Source organism: Rhincodon typus, chromosome 14 (assembly GCF_021869965.1).
Source record: "Rhincodon typus isolate 14 chromosome 14, sRhiTyp1.1, whole genome shotgun sequence".
In the NCBI taxonomy this organism is placed as follows: domain Eukaryota; kingdom Metazoa; phylum Chordata; class Chondrichthyes; order Orectolobiformes; family Rhincodontidae; genus Rhincodon; species Rhincodon typus.
The window spans coordinates 4263440-4283777 of record NC_063345.1 but is presented as its reverse complement, the minus strand read 5'-3'; positions in this window follow the sequence as shown (position 1 = coordinate 4283777).

The window sequence follows — 20338 nt, the reverse complement described above, 5'->3', positions numbered from 1 at the left end:
ATGCAGACTTTTTATACAGAGGGTGGTAAGTACCTTAACTGCTTTGCCAGAGGAGGTGGTGGAGACAGATACAATAGCAACGTTTAAGAGGCATCTTGGCAAATACATGAATAGGCAGGGAATCGAGAAATATGGACAGCGTAGAGGCAAAACGTCCTTAGTTTACCAAGGTGTTATGCGTCAGTACAGGCTTGGTGGGCCAAAGGGCCTGTTCCTGTGCTGTACTGTTCTTTGTTCTTATGTGCTCAGCTTCCCCAGCACTTCCTGTCTTTTTAAACCACTGCAATTGTCAAATGATCCATGCTAAGATGCTGCAGTGTTTTGTGTAGACAGTATACACTGCTGCCACTCTGCATCAGTGGTAAAGAAAGTGAAATTTGAAAGTGATGATTGGGATTCTACTCATGTAGGATGGTGTTGAGCTGCTTGAGTGGTGTCAGGGCAGCACTCATTTAGACAAGGCGAGAGTTTTCCATCGCACTCCTGGTTTGTGTCTTGTAGTTGGTCGACACTCTTTAGAGATACTGGAAGTGAGTTACCCAGCACACAATTCCTACTCTTCAAGTCAGTGTTCATAAGCTGGTCCAGTTCAGTTTTTGGTCAATAGTAAGCCCCAGTATGTTAATAATAGGGGCCTTCAAGCAATAGTAATGCTATTGAATCTCAAGCAGCGATGGTTGGATTCTCTCACGCTGAAGCTGCTCATTGCCTAACACATTATGTGGCACAAATGTGACTTATCACTCATCAGCCCAAGCCTGGATCTTACCCAGATCTTGCTGCATTTGGACATGAACTGCATCAGGTTCTTGAATCAGAGTCCAAACCAAAAGGGAAAATGGCGAGAATTTTTCACACCTCCTGTGTGGTTTTTGGTGATGATATCACATTGTTGTCAACCATGGTGATGCTCAATTTGGTAGAAGCCAGTTAGACCCAGGTCTTGGTTTAACTTAACAGCTCTCCCATTTTGCAAAGTAAATGAGCACTATTTATTTTTCACTTAAGACAGGATGGGAGAGTTTAGGACCAGAGGGCACGCTCTCAGACTTAAGGTATGCCAGTTTAAGACTGAGATAAGGAGGAATTTCTTCTCTCAGAGGGTAGTGAGTCTTTGGAACTCCTTGCAACAAGAGAACTGTGGGAATCAGGGAATCAAGAGTTACAGGGAAAGGGCAGAAAAGTGGGCGTGAGCAGTGTTGGATCAGCCATGATTCTATTGAATGGGGGTGTAGGCTGAAGGGGTTGATCAGTGTAGTCCTGTTTTTATTTTTTGTTCTCTTCTCATCTTATAGTCACATAGAATCATTTTCACTGATGGCATACATTTTGGAGATCTGAGTCACAAATGCTCTTCAGGCCTGTGCCACAACTAAAACCAATCCACAAACTGTTGCTGGGCAGTAACTATTTTTTCCTTGTGCCAGCATATCTCACAAAAATATCACATCCAGTTTGAGCAAAAGATCATGTTCCGTTATAACCAGTAGGTGACCACACAATTCAACATTTTCTCGAATTATATAAAGCGAACCAATGTTCCATATGTGTATTTTCCAGTTCATGTTTCAATAATACAATGTGTGGTCCTTAAACTTGTCACTTGCACTGACTTTCTGGGCTCCCTCGTCATTGAAAATGGGGATGTTGTGGTGTGTTTTTCTCCTGTGAGTTGTTTTGTTTGTTTAACTATCCACCACTATTCACCATTGGGTGGGACAAGACTGCAGAGCTTGGATCTGATCTGTTGGTGGTGGGATCTCTAAGGTCTGTATATTGTTTCTGTTGTTTGGCGCACAAGCAGTCCTGTGTTGTAGCCTCACCAGGTCGACCAGTCATTTTTAGTTATGTCTGGTGCTGTTCCTACAATGTTGTCCTGCGCACTATGTTGATATTTGGTCAAGGAGATAGTTCTTAAGAAGCCTCTTTGTGGACAAGAAGGAGGTGAAGAAGTAGTGAATCTTAAACACCCCATTTCAGAGCCTAAATGACTGAAGAGATGTTGTGGCTGGTTGGCTCGCCAAGCTGGTTCGTTGTTCCGCAGACGTTTCATTACCCTGCTGGGTAACATCACCAGTGCAGCCTCCAATGAAGAGCTGTTGTGTTTTCCTGCCTGGTATTTAAACTCTGGGGTCCGTTGAGTTGGATGACCTCACATCCGGTTGGTGTAACAACAAAAAGACATGATCAATACTCAGTCATCTCCATTCAGACAGATAAGGAGAACCACCAGTTCAATTGGGACAACACCAGGATCCTAGGACAGGCCAAACAGAGACAAGCACGGGAATTTCTAGAGGCTTGTTTCTCCAAGAAGGCCATCAATAAACATGTAGAATTAGACCCCATATATACACACCTGTGAAGAAAAACCAGAAATCAGGTGACCAATTCCAAGGACTCCAGAATTTAAATACCAGGTGGGAAAACACAACAGCGCTTCATCAGAGGCTACACTGATGATATTACCCAGCAGGATAATGAAACGTCTGCGAAACAATGAACCAGCTCGGAGAGACAACCAACCACAGGATCCACAACCCAAGTTACAAATCCACTCAAGAACTTTAGTGGCTGAAGAGATATCCAACAAAGACAGGGTAAACGCAGTGAGATACTAGAAGCTCAGGTCAGAGGTATTTAAACTTGCATTGGAATCAAAGCAATGGGAAAGGTTAACCAATATTTATCTCTCAGCCAATACCACTAAACTGTACAACTGGTCATTGTCACACTACTGTTTGGAGAACTTCCTATGCACAAATTGATTGTCACATTTCCTATCTTGCAACAATGAAAACTTCAAAAAATACATCATTTGCTGTTGAAAGCTTTGTGATGTCCTGAAGTTGTGAAAACATGATAGGAATGCAAGTTCCTATTCTGCTCAGACAAGTTCCCTGCACAATCACTTCAGGGCAACACATATCATTTTTCCTTCTTCTTTGCATACTTCCTTAAAAAGTTTAAAATCGTAGAATACCACAGCACAGAAGGACATTCAGCCTATTAAGTCTGTACTAGCATTTTCAAGTCCACTTGGTTCCACCCACTCACTCTCTTGCCCTGTAAACCTGCAAACCTTTCTCTTTGAATTATTCATCCAAAGTCAACTTCCTGGGAAGTACTGTTGTGCAGAAACTGAACTGGACCAGCCATAGAAATACAGGAGCAACAAGAGAAGGTCAGAGGGTAGGAATCTGACAGCAAATAACTCTGATCCCCCGAAGCCTGCCCACCGTCAACAAAGCACAAGTCAGGAGTGTGATGGAATACTTCCCACTTGCCTGGATGGGTTCAGCTCCAACAATCCTTAAGAAACCTGACGAAGGAGCAGCGTTCCAAAAACTTGTGATTTCAGATAAACCTGTTCGACTAGAACATGGTGTCATGTGATTTCTGACTTTGTCCACCTTAGTTCAACACCAGCACCTCCACATTAGGACAAAGACAGTAATGGTCCTATGACTGAATCCTGGACAATGAGACTGTATGTCTCCATCTAATCTGAAAGGTCCCCATGTTAACAGAAAGTTGGAGACATAGTGCATGCACATTAAACATTCACATAGGTATCGGCGAAGCTCAGAAAATAAACCCCAGCATTGCTGTGCATTTCTCAGGTGGCCAACTGCACTCATCTGGTTTTCATTCAGTAAATGAAGCTCTGCTAATGAAGTTATACAGATGTGAATCACATTACAAACTAAAGGAAACTAAAACCATAACTTCCGAGTGTAAGGATTTGCCTGGTGACATCTGTAATTATAATAAGGTTAAAATGGATGTTGTTTGAAGTTGTTTAAAAACAACATACACTTACAAGGTGTATGTGATTTAAAACATGTGGATTCCGCTTTAAGGATTGTGAACTGGATTGTCCTCTGACCTGTCTTTGAACTGGAAGGGGAGGAGATGAAGTATCTAATCAGCATAATTGGGATAGTTGTTGGGCTGATTAATGGATGTTGGCAAGTGAGATGCTGATCAACACTCTTGAAGTTTTTACTAATGAATATTGCCAATGCAATATATTCTTCAATAATTCTACTGGAGAGAGTCATTGCCTTATTTTGTGGTTTCCCAAACAAGTTACAGGAAGGATATTATTAAGCTAGAGAGGGTTCAGAAGAGATTTACCAGGATATTGCCAGGTATGGAGGGATTGTGTTATGAAGAAATGCTGGATAGGCTGGGACTTTTCTCACTGGAGCATGGGAGATTGAGAGGTTACCTTATAGAGGTTTATAAAATCATGACAGGTATAGATAAGGTTAATGGTAGGTGTCTTTTCCCTAAGATAAGGGATTTCAAGGTGAGGGGGTATATTTTTATGGTGAGAGGAGAGAGATTTCAAAAAGACATGAGGGGCAAATTTTTTACATAGAAAGTGGTTTGTGTGTGGAATGAACTTCCTGAGGAAGTGGTGGATGTGGGCCCAGTTACAATGTTTAAAAGACACTTAGATAAGTGCAAGAATCAGAAAGGTGGGATATGGGCCACGAGCAGACAGGTGGGGCTAGTTTAGTTTAGGATTATGTTTGGTATGAACTGGTTGGACCGAAGGGTCTGTTTCTGTGCTGTATGACTCTATAACAAATGCAAAGCTGGCAATAATAGGCAAGTGTGAAAAATACCAGTCCCTTGGCAGTTAGAATGGTACAAATGTTCAGAAAAAAACTTGCATTTCCATAGTGTCAGGGCTTCACAATCAACGGAGTACTGTTGCAGTGTAGGAGGAATGTATTGCTACCGCTGAGCACCTTTGAACTCATAGTGCCTGCGATGTCATTGACAGCAATGCTGCAGTTAGCATCAAAGACTCAGACCACCTACACGTTATAAGTGATGCAAATGTGTTTTCATGAGTGCAGCACTAAGAAAATGTGTTTCTGCAAATCATTCACATCAAGTCAATTCAAATCTGGGGATTGCAGTTTGCTAGCAGCCTTGCTCCCAACATGGGTATGCCCTGTTTGATCCTTCCCTGGCCATCCCGCTCCTGATCCCTTACTAGCTCTGTTCTGCTCACTGCTGTGTTCCCTTGCTGTTCACCGTACCCTGTAAGCGAGAGAGAGAGGCAGTGAGAGGTTGCGGGTCAATGACCCTGGTGGATGGGAAGGCGATTAGTAAGTGGGTCAGAAGGAATACCAAAAAATGGAATGGCAGATAAGGGCACTGAGTGGGGCACGGAGCGAGGCACCAGACAGATCACCAAGTGGGGTAGTCAGCAGAGGGCCAAGGGAAGGTGTGATCAAGTGGGGTGGAAAGTGTATAGGAGCAGGGATGTGTTGTTGCAGTTATACAGGGCCTTGTGTGCAATTTTGATCTCCTTTTCTGAGAAAGGATGCTCTTGCTCTCAAGGGAGTGCAGTGGAGGTTTACCAGACTGATTCCGGGGTTGGCGGGCATGAGGTATGAGGAGAGATTGACTGGGTTGGGATTATTTTTGCTGGAGTTCAGATAAATGAGGGGGTGGGGGTGTGGGATCAGGGTAGATGCAGGGAGGATGTTCTTGATGGTGGGTGTGTCCAGAACCAGGGGTCACAGTCTGAGGATTTAGGATGGAGATGAGGAGACTTTTCTTCACCCAAACAGTGGTGAGCCTGTGGAATTCATTATCACAGGAAGTAGTTGATGCCAAAACATTGAATGTATTCAAGAGGTGACTAGATATAGCACTTGGGGGGAATGGGATCAAAGGTTATGGGGAGAAAGCAGGATTAGGCTATTGAGTTGGACAATCAGCCATGATCATGAAGAATGGCAGAGCAGGCTCGCAGGGCCAAATAGCCTCCTCATGCTCCTGTTTTCTATGTTTCTATAAATGTATACAATTCTAACAGCGCTAGACTGACTAGATGCAAGGAGGATGTTTCCCCTGGTCGGGGAGTCTAGACCGAGGAGTCACACTCTCAGTTTAGAGGATACACCATTTAGGATAAGGAAAATTCCTTCACTCAAAGGGTGGTCAGCACTATAGAGACTGTTTCCCTTATTGTATTCAAGGAAGAGATTGATTTTTTTTTCAATATTAAATAATTCACGAGGTATGGGGTTAGTTGAGACCATAGCTTTGAGATAGAAGATGGATAAGTTTTAAAATAGTTATGGCTAAGGTAAAGAATGGTCCTCAGGTGAAATTGGGGAAGGCTAATAATAATAATAATAGACAGAACAGGAGAAATTAGATTGGGGACAGCTGTTTGAGGGCAAATCCACATCTGATATGTTGACGTCTTTTAATGGTCAGTAGTTCAGAGTTCAGGCCCAGCATGTTCCTGTGAGGATGAAAGGTAAGAATGGCAAATTTGGGCACCGTGGATGGCAAGAGATATCGAAACAACAACGGACATTGCTGGAAAAACTCAGCAGGTCTGGCAGCATCTGTGGAAGGAAATCAGTGTTAATGTTTCAGGTTCAGTGACCTTCCTTCAGTTCTGATGAAGGGTCACTGGAACCAAAACATTAACTTGGTTTTTCCCTCCACAGATGCTGCCAGACCTGCTGAGTTTCTCCAGTGATTTCTGTTTTTGTTTCTGATTTCCAGCATCCATATTTCGTTTGTTTTTTAAATTAAGAGATATTGAAAGTTTAGTCAAAAAGTGTATACAAGGTTTGGGAAACTGAAATCAAACAAGGACCTTGAAGAGTATAAAGGATCCAGAAAAGAACTTAAACAAGGAATTATCAAGGCTAGAAGGGGCAATGAAATGTTCTTGACAAGTAGGATGAAGGAGAATCCCAAAGCATTTTTTACATATATCAGGACCACAAGGGTAACTAGGAAAGGGTAGGTTCATTCAAGGACAGAGGAAGGAATTTATGCATGGAGTCAGAGGAAGTGGGTGAGATTCTTAATGAGTACATTGCATCACCAAGGGGAAGGACATGGATGATGGTAAGATTAGGGAGGGGTATGTTGATATTCTGGGATATGTCAATAATAAGAAGGAAGAGATATTGGTGTCTTAAAAAAACATTAAGGTAGGTAAGTCCCAAGGGTCTGATGGGATTTATTCCAGAATACTGAAGGAGGCAAGGGATGAGATTGTTCAGGCCTTCACTGAGTTCTTTGTATCCTCTTTAGCCACAGACAAGGTCTCAGAAGATTGGAGGATAGCCAATGTTGTTCCTGTGTTTCAGGAGGGCAACAAGATAATCCAGGAAATTATGGATCAGCGAGCCTTACATCAGTGGTAGGGAAATTATTGGAGAAGATTCTTCGGGTCAGGATTTACTTGCATTTGGAAGAGAATGGACTTATTAGAGAAAGTCAGCAAGGCTTTGAGTGGGGAAGGTCTTGTCTCACAAATGTGATTGACTTTTTTGAGGAAGTGATGAAGATAATTGATGACGTTAGGGCAGCGGATGTTGTCTACATGGACTTTACTAAAGCATTTGATAAGGTTCCTCATAATAGGCAGATCCAGAAGATTAAGCCACATGGGAGCCACTGTGAAGTGGTAAGTTAGAAACAAAACAGTCTTGGTCAGCGAAGGCAGAGGGTAATTGTGGAGGGTTTTTCTGACTGTAGGTCTGTGACCAGTAGTGTTCCACAGGGATCAGTGCTAGGACCTCTGTTGTTTGTAATGTACGTAACTGATTTGGATGAACGTGTAGGTGGTCTGATTTGTAAGTTTTTAGATGACACGAAAATTGGTGGTACAAACACAGAAATTGCTGGAAAAGCTCAGCAGGTTGGCAGCGTCTGTGAAGAGAAATCAGAGTTAATGCACCCTTCCTCACCAGGCCCGAAACTTTATCGGTTGGGGCATTGAGTATTAAAGTTGACAAGCCATTGGAGTGTGTTAGCTATAAGGAGAAGTTGGACAAACTTAGATTGTTTTTAAAAGAGTGTCAGAGGCTGAGGGGTGAGCTGACAGAAGTGTGTAAAATTATGAGATGCATGGATAGGGTGGATAGTCAGAGTCTTTTTCCAAGGGTGGAGATGTCAAATACAAGGAGCATATGTTTAAGGTGAGAAGGGGAAAGTTTTAAAGGGGCTTGCAATGAAAGGTTTTTACACAGAAGGTGATTAGTGCCAGAATTGCACTGCTGGGCAGGTTGTAAATGCAGACATGATAGTAGTGTTTAAAAGGCATTTAGAGAAGCACATGAGCAGGTGTGGAGTGGAGGTAGGCTGATCATATGCAGACAGATGGGATTAGTTTAGAATGGCATCATGGTCAACATAGACATAATGGGCTCAGGTGGCCTTTCCGGTGCTGTATTGTTCTATGCTCCATGTTCTGTTAGCCATGGCCTTATTGAGTGCTGGAGCAGTCTCAAAGTGCCAAACGGCCTACTGAATTTCTCTGTTTCAATGTATATATTCAGCAATTCCATTCTCCAAACAGAGGTCTTTAAGTTGGAGATAAGGCTACAAAACTATTGTATTGACTCTCCAAGGGCAGTTATACACTCGGAGCACAAGAATTTTGTTTTAATTTCTTTATGGGATCTGGTTATCACTGACTAGGCCAGCATTTAGAATCATAGAATCCTGACAGTGTGGAAGCAGGCCATGCAGCCCATCGAGTCTACACTGACCCTCCAAAGCGCATCCTACCCAGACCCATTCTCCTATCCAACCCTGTAACACTGCATTTCCCATGGCTAATCCACCTAGCCTGCACATCCCTGGACACCATGGGCAATTTAGCATGGCCAATTAACCTAACCTGCACATCTTTGGACTGTGGGAGGAAACCGGAGCACTCGGAGGAAACCCACGCAGACACGGGGAGAATGTGCAAACTCCACACAGACAGTCACCTGAGGGTGGAATCAAACATGGTGCCATGGTGCTGTGGGGCAGCAGTGCTAACCACTGAGCCACCATGCCACCCTTTTATTGCCCATCCCCAGTAACCCCAGAGACAGTTAAGAGTCAACCACATCACTGGGGGTTTGGAGGCACACGTAGACCAGGCCAGGTAAGGATGGCAGATTTCCTTCCCTGAAGAGCATCAGTGATGTTCTTTTTCATATGAGAATAGTCAATGCTTATGCTTGCCACAAGGCTAGCTTTATCAAGCTATGTTTATTGTCAATTTTAGACTGATCAGAAATATAACAATCAATATCAGAAAAATAGCCCAGCTTTCATATACGGCTCGAGCCATGTTTCCTTTTATTTTCCTTCTCTTTTGGATCCATCATTGAATGGAAGTGTTTACATTTCATTAGTTTATACATTTGATTAGCACTGAGAAAGGATATTTTGTGGAAGTTTTTCATCTTGCTGCATCAGGACATTTCACAAGAATACCAATCAAAGGGAAAACACAGATTTTACTGTCTGAAAGAAGAGTGCTGATTAGTTAGCAAATGAACTCTGTTTGGTAGAGACACTGTTATGAGATGTACCAGTTAATGATAAGTGACGATTAATTGCCAATATTTGATTAAATTTTAAATCAGGCAGTTGATTCTGATTGGTGTAAACACTGCCTCTAGAAATGAACCATTGAATGAACATGCTCTTACATTTGTTTTCAGCACAATTTGTTGCACACTCAGGATTATCCAGCCACTCATGTCCAATCAACTTTGGACACTGCATTGTGAGTTAAACTAACATGGGCTGATCATGTACTGTCAGAAGCATACTGTTGCTGATAACCTAAGCGGGATATGTTGCATGGAACATGCAGCCCATACACCTAGCATCATTCCGGTACTGAAATATGTAGACCACTTTTTTGAATTTTTCCACCTCCATAAAATTGAGCTGCTCACTGAGATCTCAAATGAACAGCAAAGAGAAAGCAATATTGGATCAGAGAAGATACAACTGATAGAACTTAATTCTTTTTGGCTCATTTATTTTAAATCTCTGTAGCCTCCTCTAATTTTCTTGCCCTATTAAGCACCTGTGCTCAAAAACAGAAGTTGCTGGAAAAGCTCAATAGGCCTGGCAGCATCTGTGAAGAAAAAAAATCAGAGTTGATGGTTCGGGTTCGGCGACCCTTCCTCAGAATGGGACCTGAAACTGGGCCTCACCAGATCGAAATATTAACTCTGACTTTTTCTTCACAGAAGCTGCCAAACCTGCTGAGCTTTTCTAGCAACTTCTATTTGTGTTCCTGATTCACAGCATCCACAGTTGTTCCGGTTTTTATTAATGATCTGGTTCTTTGAGCATCTTCCAATTCTATCAGCTGCCTCAAGTCTAAGCCCTGGAATGATCTCCCTAAATGTCTCTGCCCGTGTCTTCCCCTTTAAGATTTTTGGTAAAGCCCTACCTCTGTGATAGAGGCAGGTTCAGTTGAAGCATTTATAGGGTAACGTTTGTTTACTTGAATAGAATCAAAGTGCAGAGGTAGAGGGAAGAGACAAGAAAGTGTCACTAAATTATAATGCTCACATGGAGAGCTGATACAGACATGATGGGCCAAATCACCTCCTCCTGCATAATAACAATTCGGTGATTTTATTTGACCAGGCTCTTGGTATTTTGGCCTAATTATTTCCTTACCTGGCTCATTATCAAGTTCTGTCTGGTCATGCTGCTTTGAAGTGTCTTTGCATCTCTTACAAAATCAAAAGGTGATCTCTAAATGCAAATATAATTGGTGTTCTAGACAGCAAAGTCACTTGGTGAGCCAGTGTCTGTCTCCCAACTGACATAAAACTTGCTGACTGAATTGTTTTGTGAAAGTAAAAAAATAAACTTGATAAAGCTGTCATCTCCTGAAGATTCCACATAGACTGCGTGGAGGCAGAGTCATTTTAGCAAAACAGATTTGATGGATTGAAAGGCCCTACCGTGTTCCAAAGTGTGAGGTCTGCTGAAAAAAAACTGAAATGCCATGTTTTGAAGACAGTGTTTCAGAAGGAATGGTATCTGTGTGCAAAGGGCATTTCCCAAACAGTAGAGAAACCATAAAGAGACATTTGTGTGCACTTTGCCAGTGAAGGGATGAGGCAGAACTGTTTCCCTTGTCTTAGTGCCAGGGCCAGAGACACTTGCCCTGATGTTTATGATTCACTGTAACATGTGTGTGGGCTTAAGATGCTCAGATATTGCTTGAAGCATGAAAAATATCACTGGAAGTTGCAGCAACCTGCACAATTCATCTTAAGTAAGGAGCCAAGAATGTGCACATGTATTTTGAGTACCACCATTTCATTTGTTTACATAGAATGGAATGATACATGTATCTTTGATTCTGGGGATAAACTATTGCATGACTCCTGAACTCCACTCCCACACATGGTAGTGATAACCTTGTGGAAATGACCAGTGGTCAATGCCAGTGTAAACAGGAGCTACAGGAGGTCACTCCCCTGCATAAGACCACAAAATGGACAAGCAGAAGTCGGCCATTCAGCCCATCATTTATTGATTAAAATCTCTCTATCTCAGCCTCAAGTCTGTTTGAGATTCTGTAACATCATGACTGATCGTCCACTTTGACTCCGTCTCTCCACTACTATCCTAATACTCTACTCTCTCTCCCTATGCTTCCAGTTCACTTAGTGCTTAGAAGTTCGCTGATATCAGCCTTAAATGTATTCAGAAATGGAGCAACCACACCTCTCCTCTCAGGAAAAAATTCTAAGGCTTCACATTTCACCAAGTGAAGAAATATTTGTTGTCTCAGTTCTAAGTGTTCAACTCCTTAATCTCACCCCAATTTCTTGACTCTCTAGATTAAGGAAGCTGTCTCTCCAAGTGTATCACTGAGCTAGCTAATTGTAAAAAGCCCCCAGTCTTATCCTCACTGGACACCCACACATACAGTTCCAAATAAGGGGAAGTGCTGGCAAAGTGGTAATGTAACTGATCTAATAAACCAGAGCCCCAGGTTAGTGTTCTGTCAAAATGGGGTCAAAACCCACCACAGCGTTGGTGAACTTTGAATTCAGTAAAAATCTGGAATTAAACATTAGCCTAATAGTGACCATGTAGCTACTATCCATTATCACAAAGATCCATCTGGTCAGGAAATCTGCCATTCTTACCATGTCTGGTCTCCATGTGACTGCTGGCTCAGAGCAATGTGTTTGATACTTAATTGTCCTTTGGGCAATTAAGGGTAGGTCATAAATACTGGCCTAACCAATGATGCCCATATCCTGGGAAGAATTGAAGATATAAACAGGAGGGAGAAATAAATCTCGCCATCTATCACCCATTCACTTTATTCATCAGATCCCTTCCCCAGATTGCTGCAGCTACAATATGTGGAAGCTTTCCTGCTCCTCTGATGCTGCTTGGCCTGCTTTGTTCATCCAGCTCTACACCTTGTTATCTCAGATTCTCCAGCATCGGCAGTTCCTACTATCTCTCACAATAGTGTGGAGTTGTGAGGAGGCAGATGAGGTACAGGTCCAGTGCAAAAGACGAAGGGGTTGTTAATTAAAGTGAAAGAGACAAAAGGATGTAAATTGCATGGTGGGTCAATGGTTAGCACTGCTGCCTCACAGCGCCAGGAACCCAGGTTCAATTCCACCTTCACGGGACTGTCTGTGTGGAGGTTGCACATTCTCCCCGTGTCTGTGTGAATTTGCTCCGGTTTCCTCCCACAGTCCAAAGACGTGCAGGCTAGGTCGATTGGCCGTGCTAAATTGCCTGTAGTGTTCAGGGGTGTGTATATTAGGTGGGTTATAGGGTGATGGGTCTGGATGGGATGCTCTGAGGGTCAGTGTGGACTTGTTGGGCCGAAGGGCCTGTTTCCACATTATGGATTCTATGGTTCTATATTTGTGTGTACACTGTCTGCTCCCTTATTCGCCTCCCATCTGTATCAACAAAAAGGAAAGAACATTCAGTTTTGAAGAAGAGTATATTGGACTCAAAACGTTAACTCTGTTTCTCTCTCCACAGTTGCTGCCAGATCTGCTGAGCGTTTCCAATGTGTTTTGTCTTTATTCTAAAGTAATATGCTGTGGACTCAGCCAAAGCAGATATTAATTTAAATCTCATCTTGTGTAATAAGATAGGAACCTCATCATAAGGGAATTTTATGGAAAGACTGATCATAATATGATCGTAGTATAATAGAATTTCACAATTATTTTGAGAGTGGCTTTCATAAATCTAAAATTAGAGCATTAAGCTTAAATAAAACTAATTACTCTGTTATGAGAGGTGAAGTTAACTAACATTAATGGGAAATTTTGTTCACAGGCATGACATTTAATACAGAGCAATCCTCCTCAGCAGCACTTGTGAAACAGACTGCCAGAGAAGAATGTGGGCTCCTGGGTTACAGCAAGGCAATTCCTAACACAGAACTGAGTCCCAAGGTGACAAAGCTATCATCTTACAAGATGAAAAGCTGCCACAAGCTCTCTCCAAAAGGAGAAACAAGGTGGAGATATTTGACGAGTAATTTCCCACTTTCATGTAGATGACACATAACGTAGAATTGTAAACAGTGAGGAGGACAGTGTGGAATTCCAAAAGGACATTGACAGGTTAGTGGAGTAGGTGGATAAGTGGCAGATGAGGTTCAATGTAGTGATGCACCTTGGTCAGAAGAAGATTGAAAGATAATATAAAATAGGGAACAGAATTCTAAGGGGAGGGGGCTTGCAGGAGCAGAAGAACCTGGGCATACATGGGCACAGATGATTAAAGATGCCAGGATGGGTGGGATTAGCAGAAAATAGACCACACAGTGTCCTGGCTTTACTAACAGGGGCATAGGGTACCCTATGTAAGGAAGTGATATCAAACTTGTACAAGGCACTTGCTAGACCTCAGTTGGACTGTTGTGTAAAGTTGTGGGCTCCATATTATAGGAAAGATGTGAATGCATTGGAGAGAGTGCAGTGTGATTTACAAGAAAGATTCCAGGAACGAGAAATTTCAGTGATGCTGATAGTCTGAGGAAGTTGGGACCGCTTTCTTTGGAGAGAAGTTTGTGAGAAGAGTTGATAGAAATTTTCAAAATCATGAGCGTAGAGAGGGAGAAGCTGTTCCTGCTGATAAAAAGAACAAGGTCAAGAGGCCTCAGATTTAAACTGATGTACAAAAGCAACAAGTGTGATTTGAGAACATTTTTAGGGTCTGGAATGCACTGTCTGGAATTGTGGAATTGAGGCATTCGAGAGAGCATTAGATGATTATTTAGATAGAAATACCATGCAGGAGTATGGAGAAAAAAGCCAGAGATTGGCAGTAGGAAATGATGCTTATTTGGTGAGCTGGTGCGATCACAATGGGCCGAATAGCTTCTTTATACACCATAACAATTCCTTGAACTTTATAATTCAGGCCCTAGGTGGGTGGAGGCATGAGGGCTGAAGGAAATCCAGTATGAATAAGAAGTAAGAATTGGAGAAACAATGAGAGATCTGGAGAAGATAACACAGTTAGGGAAAGGGGATGAGAATGTGAGCATGAGAATGAGATTTTAAGACTGAGGCTGGGAAAATACCTGAAAGGAAAAAGCTACAGGAGAAACTCACATCATAGTTTCACTGTACTATATGAAGGAAGGCCTGGCACTCGTGTAACACGCATCTCATTACTCATATGTTGATACCTCGTCAAGTTTATTTTTAACGCTAAATCATTAGCAGTTGTCAATAGTTTCTCAACAAACACGAATGTGATTACATTGCAGATGTTTTGTTTACTGTTGCACTTAGCAAGATAATGGATTAAGAACCAGTTTTCTCAAATGAGCTGAAATGAACAAAAACTGTTACTTGTACCCTACACTGCTGCAGAAGATTAAGACATTTCAATTGTCTAGGGAATTTCAAACGTTCAAGTGCGTGTATCTTAAATTATTTATGTATGTGAACTGGTGTATCTGTGCAAATGGATGTTTTAAAATTACCAGTTTCAACATAATAAAAAGGAATATTTGCACAAAAATATTCCAACGCATGATTACAGGAAACAGGTTGTTTAACTATCAGAAAGGTTCACGGTGACTGACTAAAGATTATCTTTCTTTCATATCCAGACTTATCCAAACATAGCCTAACATGACCTTTGCATTTTGCAGGGATGTTAATGCTCTCAAACAGTCTGTTAGTTGTAATCCCCCATCAAAGTTAATGCTATGCAGCAGTCAGGAACATATGTTGTAGCAGATAGTTCACTGATAAGAGCAGGCGGATTGCTCAGTGGGGAGCAGGGGGAGCTTTTAATCCATCATGTTTGAAGTATTGGGACTGTTTTCTGCAATTTCGTTGAGTTGGTGTTTTCATATTTTGTGTGTTAGTTTGATCTCTAATCAGACACATGAGATAATATTTGACAATACATAACATTGCATGGGGTAGTGAGGTTATCTCACTGGGTGGCCCCCACGACATTTTGCGAGTCACCCCAGGCCCAAAGAAAGGCTTCCATACTCAGGGTGATCAGCCATGGCCAATGGCAGAACCAGCAAATTTCTGGTCATAATGGTGAAAGAATCAGGACCTTGAAAAACTGCTTCCAGCTGGACGATTCTGTGGGACGATGAATTGTGTTTGTTTGAAGCTCACATGGGAACCAGGATTTTGCAGCAGCCCTGGGTGGGTGGAGGGGACAGCTGATGTTAACAGGCAGGACTCTGGTTGTGATGGGGAGCTACAAGATCGAGCACCATGGCACAGACCCATCCCTGGTCTTTACCTTCGTCCCACCTCCCTCCTCTTACACACACTAACATACACGTTAACACTCATTATAATACACAGACACACACACACACACTAACACTGACCGCGCAGACACACACACACACAAACACTCACACTGACCACACAGACACTCACACACACACACACACACACACACAAACTAACACTGACCACGCATACACACACACACACTAACACTCACACTGACCACGCAGACACACACGCTAACACTGACCACGCAGACACACACACACACATATAGAGATACTCACACTGTTAGAAACTACAGACAGTTATGAACACAGCCCAGACCATCACGCAAGCCAGCCTTCCATCCATTGACTCCATCTATACTTCCTGCTGCCTTGGGACCACTCCCATTCCGGTTATGTTCTCTTCCGCTCCTTTCTGTTAGGCAGAAGATATGAAAGCTTGTAAACACATACGAACAGATTCAAGAACAGCTTCTTCCCCACAGTTGTCAGACTTTGAACGGACCTCTCAAATGTTAATGCTGATCTCTCTCTCTCTGTACCTTCTCTGCTGCTGTAACACTGCATTGTGCACTCTGTTCTACTATCCTGATGCACTTTATATGGTATGATCTGCCTGTATAGCACACAAAACAACACTTTTCACTGTATTTCAGTACGTGACAACAATAAATCAATCAACACATATATACACACACACACACAAATACACAGACACACACGCAGTAACACATATACACACATTACTGATATGCCACCCACCCACGGCAAAACTGAGGCCATCAAGCTAATTAATGGCCATTTAAATCCATTCCCACTGCTGCTGGGAACTAACCCGTTGCAAGGCAAGGCCAAGCTCTATGTGTGCAGACCTGTGGCTTTCAGTGCTAAGGAAAGGAGGTGGATGGAGGGTACATCCTTCATAGATTCCCTGTTCCTATCCCAGGTCTCCCAGAATATCAGTAACACCCACCCAATTCTGTCCTTCCCCACAGCCTAACTGCCTTGGCCTCCCAGCAGGGACAGACTGCCTCATGAACAAAGACTAAACACGTTGGGATTCTACTCATTGCAGTTTCGAAGAATGAGAGGTGATCTCATGGAAACATATAGGATTTGTAAGGTGCTTGACAGGGTAAATGCTGAGAGGGGCTCTCATGGGAGAATCTAGGATCAGAGGGGATAGTCTCAGAATAAAGGGGGTGCCAACTTAAGACCGAGATGAGAAGGAATGTCTTCTTTCAGAGGATTGTGGGTCTTTGGAACACCTTGTCACAGAGGGCTGTGAGGGTAAATATCTTGTGCATATTTATGGCTGAGGTAGATTCTTGATGAAAAATCAGGGAAACATCACCACCTGCAAGGTCCCATTGAAGCCCCATTCAATGACAGGGACCATTTCTTTCTACCCCCTCCCCACACCATCCTCACCCCACTTTGCTTCACTCCAACTAGACTCCAATATCCACCTCCTCCATCACTAATGCTCAGGAAGCAGCAGTATGTACCATTGACAAAATTTGCCAAAAATCCTTAGACAGACCCTCCCAAACCCATGCCGACTTCCATCTAGAAAGATAAGGGCTACAAATATGAGAACACCACCCCCACAAGCTCCCCGCTGAGCTGCTCAACATTCCGACTTGGAAATATGTCACCATTCCTTCACTTTCGCTGGGTCAAAATCATGGAATTCCCTCGCTAAGGGCATTGCGGGTCTACCTACAGTATGTGGACTGCAGCGATTCAAGAAGGCAGCTCACCACTACCTTCTCAAGGGGCAACTAGGGACGGGCGATAAATACTAGCCCAGCCAGTGACACCCATGCCCCATATCTGATTGAAAAAAAAGTAGGAAAATCAGTGGTTACATGGAAAGGGCAGTACAGTGAACGTGAGGAACATCAGGTCAGCCATAATTCTATTGAATGGCGAAGCAGAGTTAAGGGGCTGAATGGCCTATTCCTGGTCCTATTTCTTATGTTTTTGAACTTCTCACCAGGACGTGAGGCTCTCTATCCTTGGAGAAGAGGAGGATGAGAGGAAATTCGATAAAGATATTCATGGTCATGATGGGACAAAACTAGGGGATGGAGAGAAACTTCCAATTGGCTCAAGATCGGAAACCAGAGAGCACACAGATTTAAGTTAACTCACAAAAGAAACAAAAATTGATCACCCAGCCAGGGGTTCGGATCTGGAATGCCCTGTTTGAGAGTGTGGTGCAGGCAGATTCAATCGAGGCTTTCAAAAACGAAAGAAATCCTTATCCGAAAAGGAGGAAAATACGGGTCTACAGGGATAAATCTCCAGATACTTTAACATTCCTTGTATTTTACCTCTTGGATTCCAGTTATCATTCCCAACAAACCTGTTCTGCATTCCCTCCAAAGTGAGTACATCCTTTCAGATGCAGAAATTGCTGGAAAAGCTCAGCAGGTCTGGCAGTATCTGTGGAGAGAAATCAGAGTTAACGTTTCGGGTCGAGGGCCCCTTCCTCAGAACTACAGAACGCAGCTCTTTTGGTTTTTACATCCTTCAAATGGTTTGGTGTTCAGATCTATTCACAGCAACAATGATGAAAACAGAAATTGCTGGAGAAACTCAGCCAGCCTTGCAGTATCTGTGGAGAGAAAAACAAGAGTTAACATTTTGAGCCCTATGTGAATCTTCTTCAGAACTCAGGGTTCAGTGTATTTGTTTTTATTTGATTGCCTACAGTAACTCCAGGTCTAACCAATACTTTATCACTGAAGTATGGTTTCAGGCTGCTTCAATTCGCATCTGCTCAGATCTAAAAGCTAGCAGTCCACTCCCCTAACTGATAGTTTCTGTGGCACTTGTATATAACTTATGTGTGCTTCATGACCACCTCTTTTTAGATCTCCACATTTCCAGCGTTTTGCGATTTTGAAAAAAAACGATCTGTTCTATACGTTTTCAGTTGCTGGTGACTGAGTTCACATTCACCCACATTAGAGTCAATGTTTTGCGCATTTAATTAGTCTATTGCTTGCTCTTAATAATTCTGTGATTCCACCCACACTGCTCGCAGGCTGCATATCGTCGTGTTGTCAGCAAGTTTCAGTAGTGACTTTTAGTCCTATCACCCACAGTAGTTAGAAATCTTGTTGAGGGTTCAACCCTTGACCTTTCAGACATCACTTGTTAAAATACTGTTCACATTAATATTACCTGCCTCCTTTCACTGAGCGAATTACATAACCATGTCGACAACCTGCCTTCAATTAATTTTTACTCCTCTTTGGGATTTTGGGCATTTATTTCCCGAAGCCTGTTACCCTTCAGCAGTTGCTGCTGAGTCTCCTTTTTGAGCTGCTGCAGACCATGCTGTTGTATGTCACTGGTGAGGGAGAGCTGGGAGCTCAGTGGTACCTTGGACATGTCCCAGCACACCTTGAGCATGAGATCTCTTGACTGCAGCTGACTGCGGAGTAGCCCCCGCCCCACAGACCACCACCCTCCTCTCCTGGGACTATACGGCCTTACTGCTGGTAGCTCAAGTTTGGCTGCCACATGCAGGACACTTGTAAAGACTGTGATCTGCCCGATTTTATTCGAATGTTAACCTGAGAAATACTCTTGTGTTTAACAGTTCAGCTGAACAATCCAGAATCAGAAAGCTGTGTCAATATATATTTCTTCCATGTTTGTTTTGAATAATAAAAATTGAAATTAAAAATGGGCTGCTTGAGCTGATAACAAAGTTTGCTCTTAAATAAATGCTATGTCCAAAGTGGTATTGGTCTTATGAGGAGAAGTTTAATCAATTAGTCACATACTTTCAAACAATGAGAGGCAATTGGGCTGAAATGTGTAAGATTATTAAAGGACTTGACAGCATAGATACAGAGGGAGAGGGACTCTCCCTTGTGGGAGCGTCTGGAACTAGAGGGCGTCATTTGAGAATCAAGGGTCAGAAAGTTAAAACAGAAATGAGGAGGAATTTCTTCTCTCAGGGGTCAGCATCGTGGCTCGGTAGTCAGCACTGTTGCATCTCAATCCCTGGGACCCAGATTCAATTCCAGTCTCAAGCAACTGTCTGTGTGGAGTTTGCACATTCTCTCCGTATCTGTGTGGGTTTCCGCTGGGTGCTCTGGTTTCCTCCCACAGTCCAAAGACGTGCAGGTTGGGTGGATTGGCCATGCTAAATTGTCCATAGTGTCCAGGGTTGTGCAAGCTAGGTGCGTTAGCCAAAGAAAATGCAGGGTTAGAGGGATAGGGTAAGGGGTGGTTCTGGGTGGGATGCTCTTTGGAGGGTTGGTGTGGACTTGATGGGCTGAATGGCCTGTTTCCACACTGTAGGGATTCTATGATTGAATCTGTGGAATTTTTTACTGCAGACGGCTGTCAAGGCTGGGTCATTAAGTATATTCAAGGCTGAGATTCTGATGCTTTTAACCAGTAAGAGGATCAAGGATATGGGGAGTTGAGGATGATCGGATCAGCCATGGTCTCATTGAATGGCAGAGCAGACGCAATGGGCTGAATGGCCTATTTCTGCTCCTATGTCTTATAGTCTTCGAAACTATGCTGTCTGCATGTGATAGTTGTCTGAATTTAGCCAAAATCCTTGATGAAATGTCTAGTAGAAACAGGCAGCATGCATGTACTTCTGCTGTTTAAATCAAAATCATTTGAAGAGAGACCACTTCTGACCTGAGTCAGTTAAGAACCAAAGTTTCTTCAAAATGCCTGCAGCATCAAGAGATGTGAAAGTGTACG